Raw genomic sequence first — 14904 nt, 5'->3', positions numbered from 1 at the left:
ACATCATGGCCGTATTTTCTCGTGTGTAGGGCAGTCACGTGATCCTATGGATCAATCTGTCGGTGATGGGTATTGGCTCCTCCAGCCACAAACAGCCATCGTGCACTAAGAATAGCAGCTGCTTTATGACCAGTACTGTAATGGGGGTGTGATTGTAGTGTGACACCCATAGCAGGTTGAGTATACCTACCTTTTCTACTCCCCTGAGCCACTTACACGGCTCCAATGCAATCATCCTGGTGGTTGTATCAATAATGCGGCGGATTAGCTGCTCGGTCGCCAAGTGTGGGAACTTTTCATGGTCAGCTAAGTCCCAATATTCTAGTTTTAACAGAGGAACCCGCCCCAAGTGCAGTCCTTCAAAGACAATCTTGTCTAGTAGTAGAGGAGTTTGCAAGGGGACCTTGCTCTCGTCAATGTCTTTTCGCACCTTGGTCTTGCCCTTTCATGGAGGGACGTACTCGGGCAACTTAGTGATAGGGTCAGCACCTTGGACTTCAACTTCCTCCACATCTATCCCCAATTCCTCATCATCCATCGGGATGTCCTCAATTTCTTCCTCCTCTGACTCTAGTTTAATGGCTTTCCCCTTTTCCTGTGTTGTGGGCTTGTCCTTCAGTGGGTTTCTTCTCGAAGATGCACGCACTAGTATTGCAGCATGCTTGCCCTTTTTATCTTTCAGACTCTCCTTGGCTGGAGTCAGCTTCGGTCTAGGTGTCCATGGAGATTTGGGAACTTCAGCTCATACCTATGCAACCTCCGAAGCAGCTTCCTCTGCCTCCCTAACAGCTTCCGGCATAGACCCCTCGATTGTCACTGCTTTGGTGTCCATAGCTTCTGCGGGTGTCGACATGACACTATTCAACAGTTCTGATGTCGCCTTTGGTAATTGCTCAAACACCGAACTCGCTATCAGAGATTCAAAGAATTCACAGTTCATGTGCACCTGAGACCTAAACAACTCAGTTCTCAAAATGCCAAGTATTTTTCTCTGGGCAGCCATTTTTAATTTATAGGGAATTTTGAATTCAAATCCAACCGTTCCCCCCACATTCGGTTCATTAATTTCGGATTGGCGACAAATTTCCAAGGATCTTACCCATAAAGTTCGTCTTAAATGTTGGCTGCCCACTCCATTTGGCCGCATTTCTACCGTCAAATCATGAACAATGACTTTAACGGTCACTTTCCGGCTGACCTGCGCGATTTCTCCCTAGGTAGTGCAGCTCCCTTCACATTGTCGTGAACCCTGTGACATTTCCTCGCTCCACACAATCCTCCAATCGTGCAATTCCCCAACCTGGTAGTGTAGTTTATAGTCCCACACCTCCTTTCAGTTTCCTAGAGCGCTAAGACTAGGTACCCTCATATAGTAACCTGGACGGATCACCAGTGTATGGCTTCAATCGGCTACCATTCACATTTCCTGGGAAGGGATCCCCATTCAATTTAACCAACTGAACTTCTCCAACATCGGTAATCTCCTTAATGACATAGGACCCTAACCAATGCATTCTGAATTTCTCTAAAAAAATTTCAAACTTGCTATCATATAACAAAACTAGATCATTTACCTTAAAGGTGCACAGCTTAATGTGTCGATCATGCCATGCTTTTTCCACGCTGCTTTTGGACCTGTTGGTGAAATTCGGCTAGAAATATCTCTTCCTCAAGCTCAACCAGCTATGTGATCCTCACTTCCAGGGCTCCATGATCCGTCATACCCATGAGAGCCGCTATGCGCAGACTCGGCACAATGTATTCCATGGGTGTCACTACTTCAATGCCATATACAAGCCTAAAGGGTGTCTGTCCCGTCAACTTTTTTCATGTCGTCCGATAGGCCCATAGCACTGCAGGTAGGCACAAGTCCCAATCACTTCGCTAAGCATTGCAAACCTTGGTCAGTGCGTTCTCCAACACCTTGTTGAATGCTTCCACTGTCCCATTAGCTTGTGGGTGATAAGGCATGCTTTTCTGGTGATATACTTGAAATTCCTCTGTCAATGCGCTGATCGTCTCATTCAGAAAGTGCGTACCATGATCACTCATGAGAATCTTTGGACACCCAAATTGCATCAGTACATACTCAAAGAGGAACTTCGTAGCAGTGGCACTTGTGTAGTCCTTCACAGGCTGTGGCTCTGCCCATCAAGTCAAATTCTCAGTTGCAGTGATAATGTACCACACTCTCGTCTTCTTTCCTTGGGGCTGAATGGGTCCCACAAAATATATCACCCATTTCTCAAAAGGTTGTAACGTCATCTATGGGTTTAGAGGCAGCTCATATCTCCACAATGGCCTGCCAGTCCTTTGACACACATCACATGCCTTGCAGTAAGCTTTCAAATCCTAATGGAGGGTTGGCCACCACAACCCTGTGCATAGAATCTTTTGTGCAGTCGCCCTTCCTGCATAATGGCCTCCCACGATGCCCCCATGAGCATCTGCGAGGATACTGCTCCTTTCAAACTCTAGTACATATCATCATAATACTTCATCAGATCCCATTTTGTATAGATGACCGGCAATGACAAAAAAGTATGTAGCACGTACCACTAACTCCTTTTTCTGCTAGATGGTGTAACCTTCCGGGGCAGTTCCTGTCATCAGGAAGTGTATGATATCTTCAAAGTGACCATTTGTGACGCGCACTACAAATAGCCGCGCATTAGGCAATTCCTCCTCCAAATTATTTGGCTCTTCCCCCATTTCGATGAGCAACAAATGGTTTGGTCCCATGTTAAGTCATCCAGGCTTCACAATAACCTCAAATTCGTACTCCTGGAACAATAACAACCACCTACAGATTCTCCTCCCCAACATAGGCTTATTGACCAGGTATTTCAACGTGGAATGATCCGTATACATCTTAAAATGTCCACCCAACAAATAATGTCTAAACTTCTGGAGCGCGTATACCATGGCTAACCCTTTGCGCTCAGTGGTGGAATAGTTCTTCTCAGCCTTGGATAACCTCCTGCTTGCAAATGCTATAGGATGGTCCAATTCTCCTCTGCCAGCCTGTGTCAGTATTGCTCCTAGTGCTATACATGATGCGTCTACATGTACATGAAACTCTTTCTTCCAATCCGAGAAGACTAAAATCAGCGTGGTGACCATTTTCTCTTTTAATACATCCAAGATTTTCTTACAGTCCTCATTCCAACAGAACGTGACATCCTTTTTCAACAACTTCTCCATAGGCGCAGTGATCTGGGCATAGCCCTTGATAAACTTCTTGTAGTACTAGTATGTCCCAAGGTTGCGCAGAGCTGTTTTACGTTCCTCGGTGCCTCCAAGTTAAGTATCACTGTGATCTTCGCGGGATCTACCATCAGTCCCTATCGACAAACCGCATGACCTAGTAGAGTCCCAAAAGAAACACAAAATAGGCATTTCTTTAGATTGAGTGCAATCTGGTACCTTCGACAAGTATCTAGCATCAGGCACAAACTTGCCACATGGTGTTTCACCAACCCAAACATAGTCCAGTCATCAAAGTACACCTCCAAAAACTTATGAATGAATTCTTTGAATGCAACAATGACTACACACGAAAAAATCACAGGTGCATTCTTCAATTCAAAAGGCATTGCAGTGTACTGAAAACATCCCCACTCGACCACGAAGGTCGTCTTGCTTCTATCCTTTGGCGCGATTTTGATCTGATGGTACCCAAAGAACCCATCAGTGAAGGAGTAAGCTTCCTAGCCACCTACATTATCCAGTGCCTCATCAGTGAACAAAGTCAAGAAAGGATCATGTACGCAAGTGTCATTCAACTTCCTGCGATCTACGCATATCCTTATTTCATCCTTCTGCTTCTTTTCATTTACCACCATTGGGCTTACCCAATCAGATTCTTCTACGGGCTCGATAATGCCTACCGCAAGCATCTTGTTTAGCTCTAAGCAGACCTTCTCCTTATACTTTGGATTGAGATGGTAAGGTCTTTGCTTAACAAGCTTCGCATCGGGTTTTAACGTGATCTTCATAACGCCCAGGTCTCATATTATCCCTTTTAGCTTCGTAAAATTGGCACAGAACAAATCCTAGTATTCATGAAGCAATTTGGTGACCTTATCTACCATTGCTTCATCCCAGTAATCTCCAATCTTCGCGAATTTGGGCTCCGCCTCTATACCAATATTTATCTGTTTCATTTTCAGCGATGCGGTTATATCAAGATTCCCCATCTGCGGTCCCTCGACCTCGTGGTGACCCTCGGTTTCAGGGATATTAATCTTTCACGGATCCTCTTCTTCTTCTTCAGCAGTCACGTTATAACATTCTAGCGCGTGGCTCAACTGGGTAGTCCAATGAGGCTGAATCAGATCCAAAGGATCCTACCGTATCCTAAAATTTATTGCTTTAACTTCTTGTAACGCTTCGTCAATACAGTCAAACCCATCTTCGAAGTTGAACGTCATTATGAATCCTTCGTGTAGAATATCACATTCACCTGTGCCATTGTGGAGCTCTCTTTCCAAGTACCAATTCATCGGGTTGACATCCAAGGTATGACAAAACAAGTGCACCCATTCAAGTTGGGGCTTCGCTCCATAATCCTTAGCCTATTTGGCCAAGTGTGCACGTGGGTCATCCTTCTCATCATATTTTTCTGTCATTCATACCTTCGGCTTCCCAAGGCGTGTTCTCATCATCCTCCTACACTCGCACCAATCATCAAAGCTACCCTTGTGCGTGCCCCACCATCTTGCAGGCGTGGCGCGCAATGCCCAGTCCAAAGCCTGGAAGCACTACTTCTCTGGTACTTCCCTCTCAAATGCATCCAAAAACACATCCACATCATTCAAACCATCATAAGTGGGAAGATTTCTTACCTCTGACGATACACAGTGCAGCGACCGAGTCATCATGTTACATCTCAGTGTGGTTACTTCATGTAGTTGATTCTGCCAGCACTCTAATCTAATTCTTCTTCAGAGCCTAAGGTGTAGGAACTCTCGCGATCCCATGTAATTTGTCCATCTGCTGTCGGATTCACCCAATATTGGTCTTGTGCTATTATCTTATATATACGGTCCAAATCGTCATCGCTCTCATAATCGCGGATTGGTTCATTATAGCGCGATCCTTCAGCCGGATCTAGGGGTATTATTACACGGAGTGATTTCTTCTCAAATATCATCTTTCACTTCTTTAGGTTGATTACCCTATTCATGTCAATAGCCCAATCAATGCCGAGGAGCGTAGGGTAGGGATTGTTGTCATCCACAATTTCTATCACTTCAAAGTCAGCCAATGCGCATGCGCCTTCAATATCTATAGTTACTCCTTGCAACCGTCCCATGGGGATGATCTTCTGATGATTTTCCATCCTTAGTTGAATCAGAGATCACTGCAGCGCAGGTCTTCCCATCCGTTCCCAAGTTTGCTTTGGTAAAATGTTTGTGTCTAATCCCAAATCTAGAATAACCTAATCCATTTCATATTATCCTATCTGCGCAGTCAGTCTCATCTCTCATCCTGTCCTTTCTTTATGCTTACCAATATTCTGTACCACGCGCAGTTCACCGGAGTTTTTCTAGCGCATCTATTTATAATTTCCTGTAACCCCTTCACAACCTTGCTATCGTGCAACAACTTCATGCATGTTTCTAGAAAGGTCGTAAGCATAGAAGGGTCCAATTCCTGATCAAGCTCATCCCTGATCCCTGAGGTAGAGGCCTCAATGAAGCTCTTCTTTGCTTCCATGAACGTTTCGCATGCGCACTCCAAATTAAATTCAGCCTCCTTCACCGGAGCTTTGCGAACCCATGCACTGTCTTCGGGTTGTTTCCCCTTATCATCGCCCATTGCAATTCCACTTCAGAGCACTATATTCACATTCGGATCCTCTTTGCGAGGCTCAAACCTCATCATCTGCAGGTTTTGAGTCGGCTGAGGTGGTAGCACCCCTTTGTCGCGTATACTCGCTATCACCGTAGGACAGTCTTCTATCTCATGATCAAACTGAGTGCCATATTTACACGACGGTCGCGTTGGGTTAGTGCATTCATGGGTATAGTGTCCTGGTCCTCCACAATTGTAGCAGATTAGCTATCCCCAACCTCTGCGAGGTCCTCCTCTGCCTTGGCCTCGTTCGCGCCCCTCAAAGCCTATTCGCGCCATCCCGGCACTCTGGTCAGGGGGCTGCGTTTCTGCCTAAACTCTATAGGTGGGTTTTTTGTCCATCATCAATTCATAACTTCTATAGTTGCGCTCATCATGCCCTACCGACCTGCAAAAGTTGCAGAATAATTGTTGCAGTGTTTGTACAAACTTTTGCAGCAAATGACAGTTATCTGTCATATGTTTCCGTGCTACCTGACATATAGCACACCATAAAGCAGGCCCCCCGCTCGGTCCCACTTAGGCTTCCGGCCTCAAAGGCATCAATCCTTCTCCTGCAATATAGTTCGTAAATACTGAGCAATGATCTTTGTCATGCCCCTGACCTTTACATTTCAGGCACCATACCTCTTCGCGCATCTCCGGTTGAACTGTTCTGTCCTGCTTCAAACTTTGCATTTCTAGGCAAAGATTTTGCAACTACGCATGGATCTATTGAACCCCCAGATTCAGATCTTGCATCGGTGTTTCATGTAGTCTCATTGCAATCTCCAAGGCCTTTGCATGAGTCGTAATCTTCTGTTGTGATAGTACAACCCTTAGGTGTGGTAGGAGCGAAGCTACGAACCACTCGTGGTGTTGTCCATATGTTAAGTTCATATTAGCTTCATTGATTTTACACTTCAATATTTGATCCAATTCCCAAGGTGCCTCGCCTGGTTTCATCGCGATTTCCTTAAACCCCACAATCGAATGTGCCTCGGATTTAGGCCTAATGAATTCTCTATTTAGCACGGTCTGGATATATGATAATCCAACATTTGGGTTATCATTAGAGTACTTGATGTACTAGGTTAGTGCGCGATTTGGAAAAGCAAAAACCAATGTTTCCTTCTTCATGTGGTCATCTATGACACCCTAAGCTTCCCATACAGCTTTCACAATGAACCAAAACTGGTCCGGATCCTCACTTCCCAAGCCTTTAAACAAAGGCAACTTCACTGAATTTGCCAGGCCGAATTGCGGTGGAGGTGGTGGTGGTATGGCTGAAGTCGCAGGTGATGGTGGTGAAGTGGTAGGTGGTGTAGGTGGAGGTGGAAATCACAGGAATCCCTGTCTTATTAAATGAACTGCACTTTGCGAAGAAACCTGTGCTACTCCCTCTTCATCACCTAGCGGCGATGATATCAGTGGGCTATATTCAGGCCCTTTATTCCTTCGTTTCTATAAGTCCTTCCACTTCGCGTAGCTCCGAACATCAAGGTATAACCCGTTTTTTCACACAATAACATCTTAATCTAGGTGTTTAAAGACTTCAAGTACTTACCTCGTAGACCTTTGAAAAAACGTCGCTCTGCCTCGTTGTAAATCACTAAGGTATCTACCGCGAATTCAGTCACAAATCCTCCTATGATGCGATCGAGCCAATGATCAACAACACGGGCGATCTTATCCTTAGATGCTTCCAGTCTATGTACTAACTCCGGGGTCCAGACAATAGGACCATTAAGTCTCCACCTTCCTTGGCTATCCACTAACTTCACGATCCACTCGTATAGCTCAACTAGAAAGGAGCAGAAAAAGATCTCATGGATTTCTGTATATAGGTACCTGTCCAGCCAATGTTCCTTTGTTAGTTGTGGATTTTTGTTCTCCCGCACTGTGAATTCGTGGATCTTCCTGTCCAACTAGTCTTCGATCTCTTTCTTAGTTGGATTCCAGTGATACAACATCACACATATCTCATGCAGATTTTGGTCCCAACAACGAAACAAATTGTTGGCTTTATGGGGCCTGACCCAGGTTCAACGTTAGTTAGCTAAAAAAATCCCTACACTACTGGCCTTTTCGGCATCAGCCCGCGGAGTGTGGACCGAAGTCTCACCCAAAGCAGTATGGGGGATGCTGGAACCAAGTTTCCGCACCCTAAGATGGTCATGATGTCGGTTTATACCCTCTATTCCTACTTTCACACAGGTCACTAAGATTTATGGCTCTGTTAGTCTAGCCCTTTATTTCGCCCTTTAGTACCTCAGCGAAGGTGTACGATTGACCTTTGTGCAGCCTTAACCCGCGGTCCAGGTACTTTCGCGCTGCTATGACAACATATTGTATAGGTTCCCAAGTTATCTTAACTCTTTTATTTATTTTACTAAACAATCACAATTAGCGCCGCGTAAACTGATATTCTTACTTGCGTTCAATTAACCAATATAACCACATATATTCACACATCACATAAACATTGTAAACTAAACCCAAATTGCAATATAACCAGATGTATTAACACGGAAATAATTCAAAGAATTTGTAGTTGATATCTTCGGTTTGATACAGATTCTATCCGCCCTGCGCACACAGTTGTAGGGGTCCGTGCACTCAGTTGCGGACTTCTACCCTAGGCCTCTGTGCACTCAGCTACAGAGCCTCTACCTACACTAAGACCCAAAACACTTAGACTTCTCTACCAAGACTCTTCACTTCATTCTTTGCTATCTTCTCTAAAAGTACTTAGAGCTTACTTACTTAGCTCCTTTTATACAATCCCATGGTCCGTGAACCATGGGTAGATATTTACAACTGACTTTACACTTTACAAAATAAGGGCAAACAACCCTTTATGACTCTTGACACCTTCGCACTCCGCAGCCACAAAATGTGGAGACTTTACAACTTTATTACAAAATTGACCCAAAACATGGGCTTTTAACCCCAAAACTTTCCTTGGTGGAACCCGTTCCCAACAACGAGCATACCTCTTCCCACAAATATTCAAGAAAGGAAGTTTTAAAACTTACGTTGCTCTCAAAAATACTTTTTCATCACTTTGTCCAAAGAAAAGGTAGAGATAAAGTTGTAATGCAATTTCATTAAACCAAGAAGATAGATAAATCCAATTACTTTGGATCCACAAGAAGCAAATCAAACCAATGAATGATGCTTTCAAAAATATAGGAGAATTGAAGTTAAACAAAATGTCAATAATCTAGTGAAAATTTGGAATTCCACACACCAACTACCTATTATCTATGAACCCACTTTTGGCTAATTGAGAATTGAAGTTAAACAAAATGTCAATAATCTAGTGAAAATTTGGAATTCCACACACCAACTACCTATTATCTATGAACCCACTTTTGGCTAACTGAACCTTCATTAACAAACTTGATAAATAATGAGCCACGTAAAGGCTCAAAGCTTAACATAGATTTTGAGGGTCCAAAAACTATACAATATTTCAATTCATCTCTTTTCAATATCCATCAAAGCCCATTTAAGATTTAAAGTAAGGCTAAGTGAATAAATATAAACCCTCATGGAATCATGGCATTAAGTATAATTTCTCCCCCCTCATACAAATGACTTCATTCAATTTTGCTAATACGTTCTTGTACAAAATATATGCATCTTACCATGAAGAGACTTACCAACCTCCAAGCAACAAAGTGGATGTGTTTAAGGAGTAAGTTAATGTTGTTTGCTTGAGTTGTTAAACTTAACCTTATTAAGGTTTAAAAGGACAATCATCGTTTGACCTTTGCATTGCAGGCTTTATGGTACAATTTTGTAATATGATTTGTCTTTGCAAAGAGAATAAGGTCTATGGTACATTTGATCCAGGTGGCTCCAAAGACACACATAGGACAAGGAGGACTCAGGGAAGCTCAAAAATCAAAGTGATAAGAATGCTTTCGAACCAAGACCAAAGTGTAGACCTCGTCGTTCTAATCGCGGCAGTGCGAACGGTTCGTTATTCTAAGTTCGTATGCAAAAGTTAGAAGCAGTAAAAGTTGGGTTGACTTTTTGATGAATGGGCAGGCTTAAGGAGGCCACAATTTGGAATTTTTCCAGCCACCAGATTCTGACCAACCTGGGCCGAATTCCAGGCGAAATTGTGGGGTCATTAAATTGTCTCCTACGGCTAAAATTATGAATTTCAAAAAAATGCATTATTTGTTATATATAACAAAAAAATATATTAAAAGGGGGTGGGGACCACCAACCCCACCACCCCCTAACCACTCTACGTACATTAATGCATAACCGAATTCGGGGCCAATGGGGGTCAAACCCACCCGACCCACGTGGGCCGGCCCCGAGCGGGCGGCCCCATAAACACCATATATTATATAAAAACCAAATGCCATTCAATCCAAAACCAATGGCACGGAAACCGAAACGAAATTTATAATAGGCCACAGGAATTTAAAATTAAATTTTTTTTGGTTATAAGGTATAAATAAAGGAGAAGGCGGGATTTGACCACCCAACCTCCTCCCTATTAAACAGGTCCTAAACCAACCCACCTAACCGCCTTCTTGTTAAATTCGCCAATGAAATTTTATATAAACCGGATTTCTACGGTGCACAAGTAGATGGAGGAACCAGGAGCAGGAACGAATTTCAAGATAGAGGAGGCAAAATCTTGGCATGTAGTTTGAGGCAACATTTTTCAGGAGGGGTAAAATTTCACTTTGTCAGAATTTGACAAATTTTATATGGTTTTAGCACTTCTCGACGCCACGAACACAATGGAGTTGTCCATGTCTCCATCAGAGTTCTAAAGTTTTTGGCCATTTTCAATATGAAGGTGGAACCATGATTGCTGCAAAAACAGGGAGCGGAATCATGATCCTTGCAATTTTCCTGAGGAGGTAATTTTTCTCCATGTCGGAATATAGTCAACTTTACAGTCATTTTTCATGGTTTTCCATAGGGATCACAATGACAAAGATAGATTCGCCTTTGGAGTTTCAAATCTCCAATCCACCCATGGAGTAGAATCTTTAAAGAATATAGGGGGAATCTAAAAGATTCCTTGAGCCCCAGATTCTCAACTTCTCAGAGTTCAAAAATTGGACAGTCGATTTTTCACTATTCGATGCCACAAATCTGATGGCGCGTTCAGATTTCTCATTCTCTCATTCTATTCTTCAGCCACTTTTCTAAGTGGAATGCAGGTGTCAACATTCATGTGCGAGCAGTTATGCGATTGATTCCGTGAGATCGATGGTCCGAATAGCTTCAATAGTTTGACATCAGCTTCTTCATATGACCCTTGGTTGTGAGGTATACGCAGTGTTCATGTAATTCCTTTGCTATGCATTATGCTGCATAGGTCCTTGATTGATGTTTGACATGGGATCCTATTTCTTACTCATTTTTATGATCCCAGTTTGATGTGACGCGAAATCGTCTATGTGATGTAATTGTTGTCATGATTTGTCATGTTATGTTTTGAGATCCCTTTGTTGTATGTTGATGGGATACTCAAGTTGTCATCATGCATGTTTGCATTGAGGTCACTTTTATGTCATGTTGGCGGGATGCTTATCATGCATGTGTTTGTGTCATACTGGTAGGAGTCTTTTGACTGAGAGTTCCTGTAGTGGAACATCTCTTGGAGCCACTCCTGCGTGAGGTAATTTTCCTTGTATGACAACAAAATCACCTCTATGTACATCATCATTATTGACAACACTTAATGCAACGCCATACACCATCTTGACACCGAAGCCCGGAGATGTAGTCCCTCCTAGAAGAACTCCGCTATCAACGGCTTATGTTTTCATGTGTTGATGATTTTCATGTTCCTCTTCTTTACACCATGCACATGAATTCATTTATGTTCTTTTAAAAATGCAATTTAACACATCACGAAAGTAAAAGGTCTTGGAAGTGTCCTTCGTCACACCAGGATCGGGATCAAGTGGTATCGGAGTGGTCTTTACATGTATGTGAATTGCAAGCGTGAACAATGGAATGTGCAGCGACAGATAATGGAAAAGCGATGTACGAGACCATGCCCAAAATTTCCAAAAGAGTGGAGGTAATGTATGAAACTCTACAGAAAGAGACAGAGGAAAATGAGTGATTGCAGCTTCAGTTGCAAGCCACAGAAGAGGCCCTGGAAGGACTGAAACACAACAGCCAGAATCTTCAAACAGAGAACGTTGAATTGATGATGCATTTACAAGAAGAGAAAGAGGAGAAACATAGTTTGCTACGACAACTGCAAGCAAAGGACGAGGCCTTGGAAAAGTTGTAGCGTGAACCATGTGAGGTAAAAAGTAGTTCTCGAAATTCACGTATGTGTCCTTATGATGATTTCACTGTTTTTGAAAATCATACCACAAGAATTGGCTCCAAACTGTTGAAGAGAATGGGATATGAAGGAAAATTCTTGGGTGTTAATGGCGAAGGCATTGTCAACCCCATCAAATTAGAAGAATTACCTTGTTAGGCAAGACTTGGGTATGTCAAAAAGGAAGTTGGGGAATGCGCCGCGATAGCTAGCGAACCACCAACAACAGATGATGAGCAACCCTTATCAGTTCTTTCCAAATCAACAAAGGAGGTAAAAGATGTTGATTTCCTTTCATTTTCGTTGTCACATAGTATGATTTCTGTTGGAGATTTGGAGATCCCAATTACAAGGACAAACATGAGGCTCCTTACAAGGACGAGGCACGAGGAGGAAAACAAACTTGGTATTAATAACCAATGCATAACTCAACCATTGAAGGCTATGCAGAGCCCTCAATTTGTAGGCTCAAGATACACCAAAGGAGAATGTTCGAAGGTGTCATATGCTTTTGAGACATTGTAAAAATCGTCGAGGAAAGAGAATGATGGGAACCCATCCCCATCATCCCATGGCAGTTTCCATTGCAGGGAAAGAGCTGAGGCAAACTCTCATCGCCATACTTACACCAGAGACAGTAAGGGAAGGTATAACCAATCTCGACATTCGAATGTTCATTTTGGTTATAATCATGTTGTTAGAGATGAACATAAAACATGGAATCAAAAAACATGTACCTTTTGTGGGTTACATAATCATACATTTTCTAAGAGTTGGAAAAGAATGGCAGCACACAAAAGGATGAGGCGTGAAAGACCCTCTCAACAGCAGCAGGTTAAACAAATATGGAGAAAGAAGATGTATTGCAGTCATTGCGACAGAAATGGCCATCAAAGAGTCACTTGCTGGAGGCTCCATCCAGAGCAGTGCCTTAAAGATAAATTGTCGGTGCATGAACCAAGTGAAGCAATTGTTCGCCCATCGAATATCCCACAAGGAGGTGACCCATTCACCTTGATAAGTGAAAAATGGTTTCTAGACATGTTGTCATTTCATGGTCGTGATTTTGTAAATCATTTATTGCATTTTAAAATGTAAAAGTGATGATGTGTTTTCCATCACTTGTTCAGCAACAATGATGTCTGGTCTTATTTTGAGTTGCATTTTAAACTCTGAAAGTGATGTCGTGTTTCCATCACTTGCCCAAAGAAAAAATAGTGTGTGGCCTTATCTTTGTAAATCATGTGTTGCAGTGATGATGTGTTTTCATCACTTGTTGAAGCAACAATGATAGGTTGGCCTTGTTGTCATAGCTTAGGTATTGCGTCCATCTTGTTGTAAACTTGACCACTGAGTATGTTTTATAAACTCGTGGCAAGTGTGGGATGTTTGGGTCATTAGTTGGTCATGTCAATCAAGCATGTAATTTGCAAACAATGTACTACAGGTTGCAGAGGTAGTAGGTGTCGGCTCATCACTTAAGGCTCCGAAGAACAAAGGTGAAGGAGATGGAAGCGAGACCTTTTTAGGATGCTTGTGATGCAGATAAGGTACAGAGAAGTTGCAGATTATTTTTCATGCTTTTGGAGGACCAAAAGCTCCTCAGTGGGGAGGATTGATCCAGGTGGCTCCAGAGACAAACACGGGACAAGGAGGACTCATGGAAGTTCAAAAATCAAAGTGATCAGAATGCTTTCGAACTAGGACCAAAGCGTAGACCTCGTCGTTATGATCGCTGCGGTGCAAACGGTTCGTCAATCCGAGTCCGTATGCGAAAGTTAGAAGCAGGCATGGTTGGGTTGAATTTTTGATGACTGGGTAGGCTTAAGGAGGCCACAATTTGGACTTTTTCCAGCCACCGGATTCCGGGCAAAATTGTGGGGTCATTAAATTGTCTCCTACGGCTAAAAATCCGAATTGCAAAAAAAGGCATTATTTGTCATATATAACAAATATATATATATTAAAAGGGGGTGGGGGCCACCAACCCCACCACCCCCCAACCATCCTATGTATGTTAATGCATAACTGAATTCGGGGCCGGCGGGGGTCGAACCCGCCTGGCCCACATGGGCCGGCCCCTGAGCCGGCGGCCCCATAAACACCATATATTATATAAAAACCAATGACCATTAATCCAAAACCAACGGCACGGAAACCGAAACAAAATTTATGACAGGCTGCGGGAATTTAAAATTAAAGTTTTTTTTGGTTATAAGGTATAAAAAAAGGAGGAGGCGGGATTTGACCACCCGACCTCCTCCCTATTAAACAGGCCCTAAACCAACCCACCTAATTGCCTTCTTGTTAAATCTGCCAATGAAATTTTATATAAATCAGATTTCTTCAGTGCACAGTTAGATGGAGGAACTAGGAGCAGGCATGAATTTCGAGACAGAGGAGGCAAAATATTGGCACGCAGTCCGAGGTAGCATTTTGCAAGAGGGGTGAAATTTCACTTTGTCAGAATTTGACAAATTTTATATGGTTTCAACACTTCTCGACGCCACGAACGCAATGGCGTTGTCCATGTCTCCATCAAAGTTCTGAATTTTTTGGCCATTTTCAGTATGAAGGTGGAAGCATGATTGTTGCAAAAACAAGTAGCGAAACCATGATCCTTGTAATTTTCCTGAGGAGGTAATTTTTCTCCATGTCGAAATATAGTCAAGTTTATAGTCATTTTTCATGGTTTTCTGCAGGGATCACAATGGCAAAGTTAAATTCGCCTTTGGAGTTGT

This window comes from Pinus tabuliformis, chromosome 8 (assembly GCF_031772625.1).
Source record: "Pinus tabuliformis cultivar Carrire ecotype Pingquan chromosome 8, CPIR1, whole genome shotgun sequence".
NCBI classification, from domain to species: domain Eukaryota; kingdom Viridiplantae; phylum Streptophyta; class Pinopsida; order Pinales; family Pinaceae; genus Pinus; species Pinus tabuliformis.
This window is presented reverse-complemented; position numbering follows the sequence as displayed.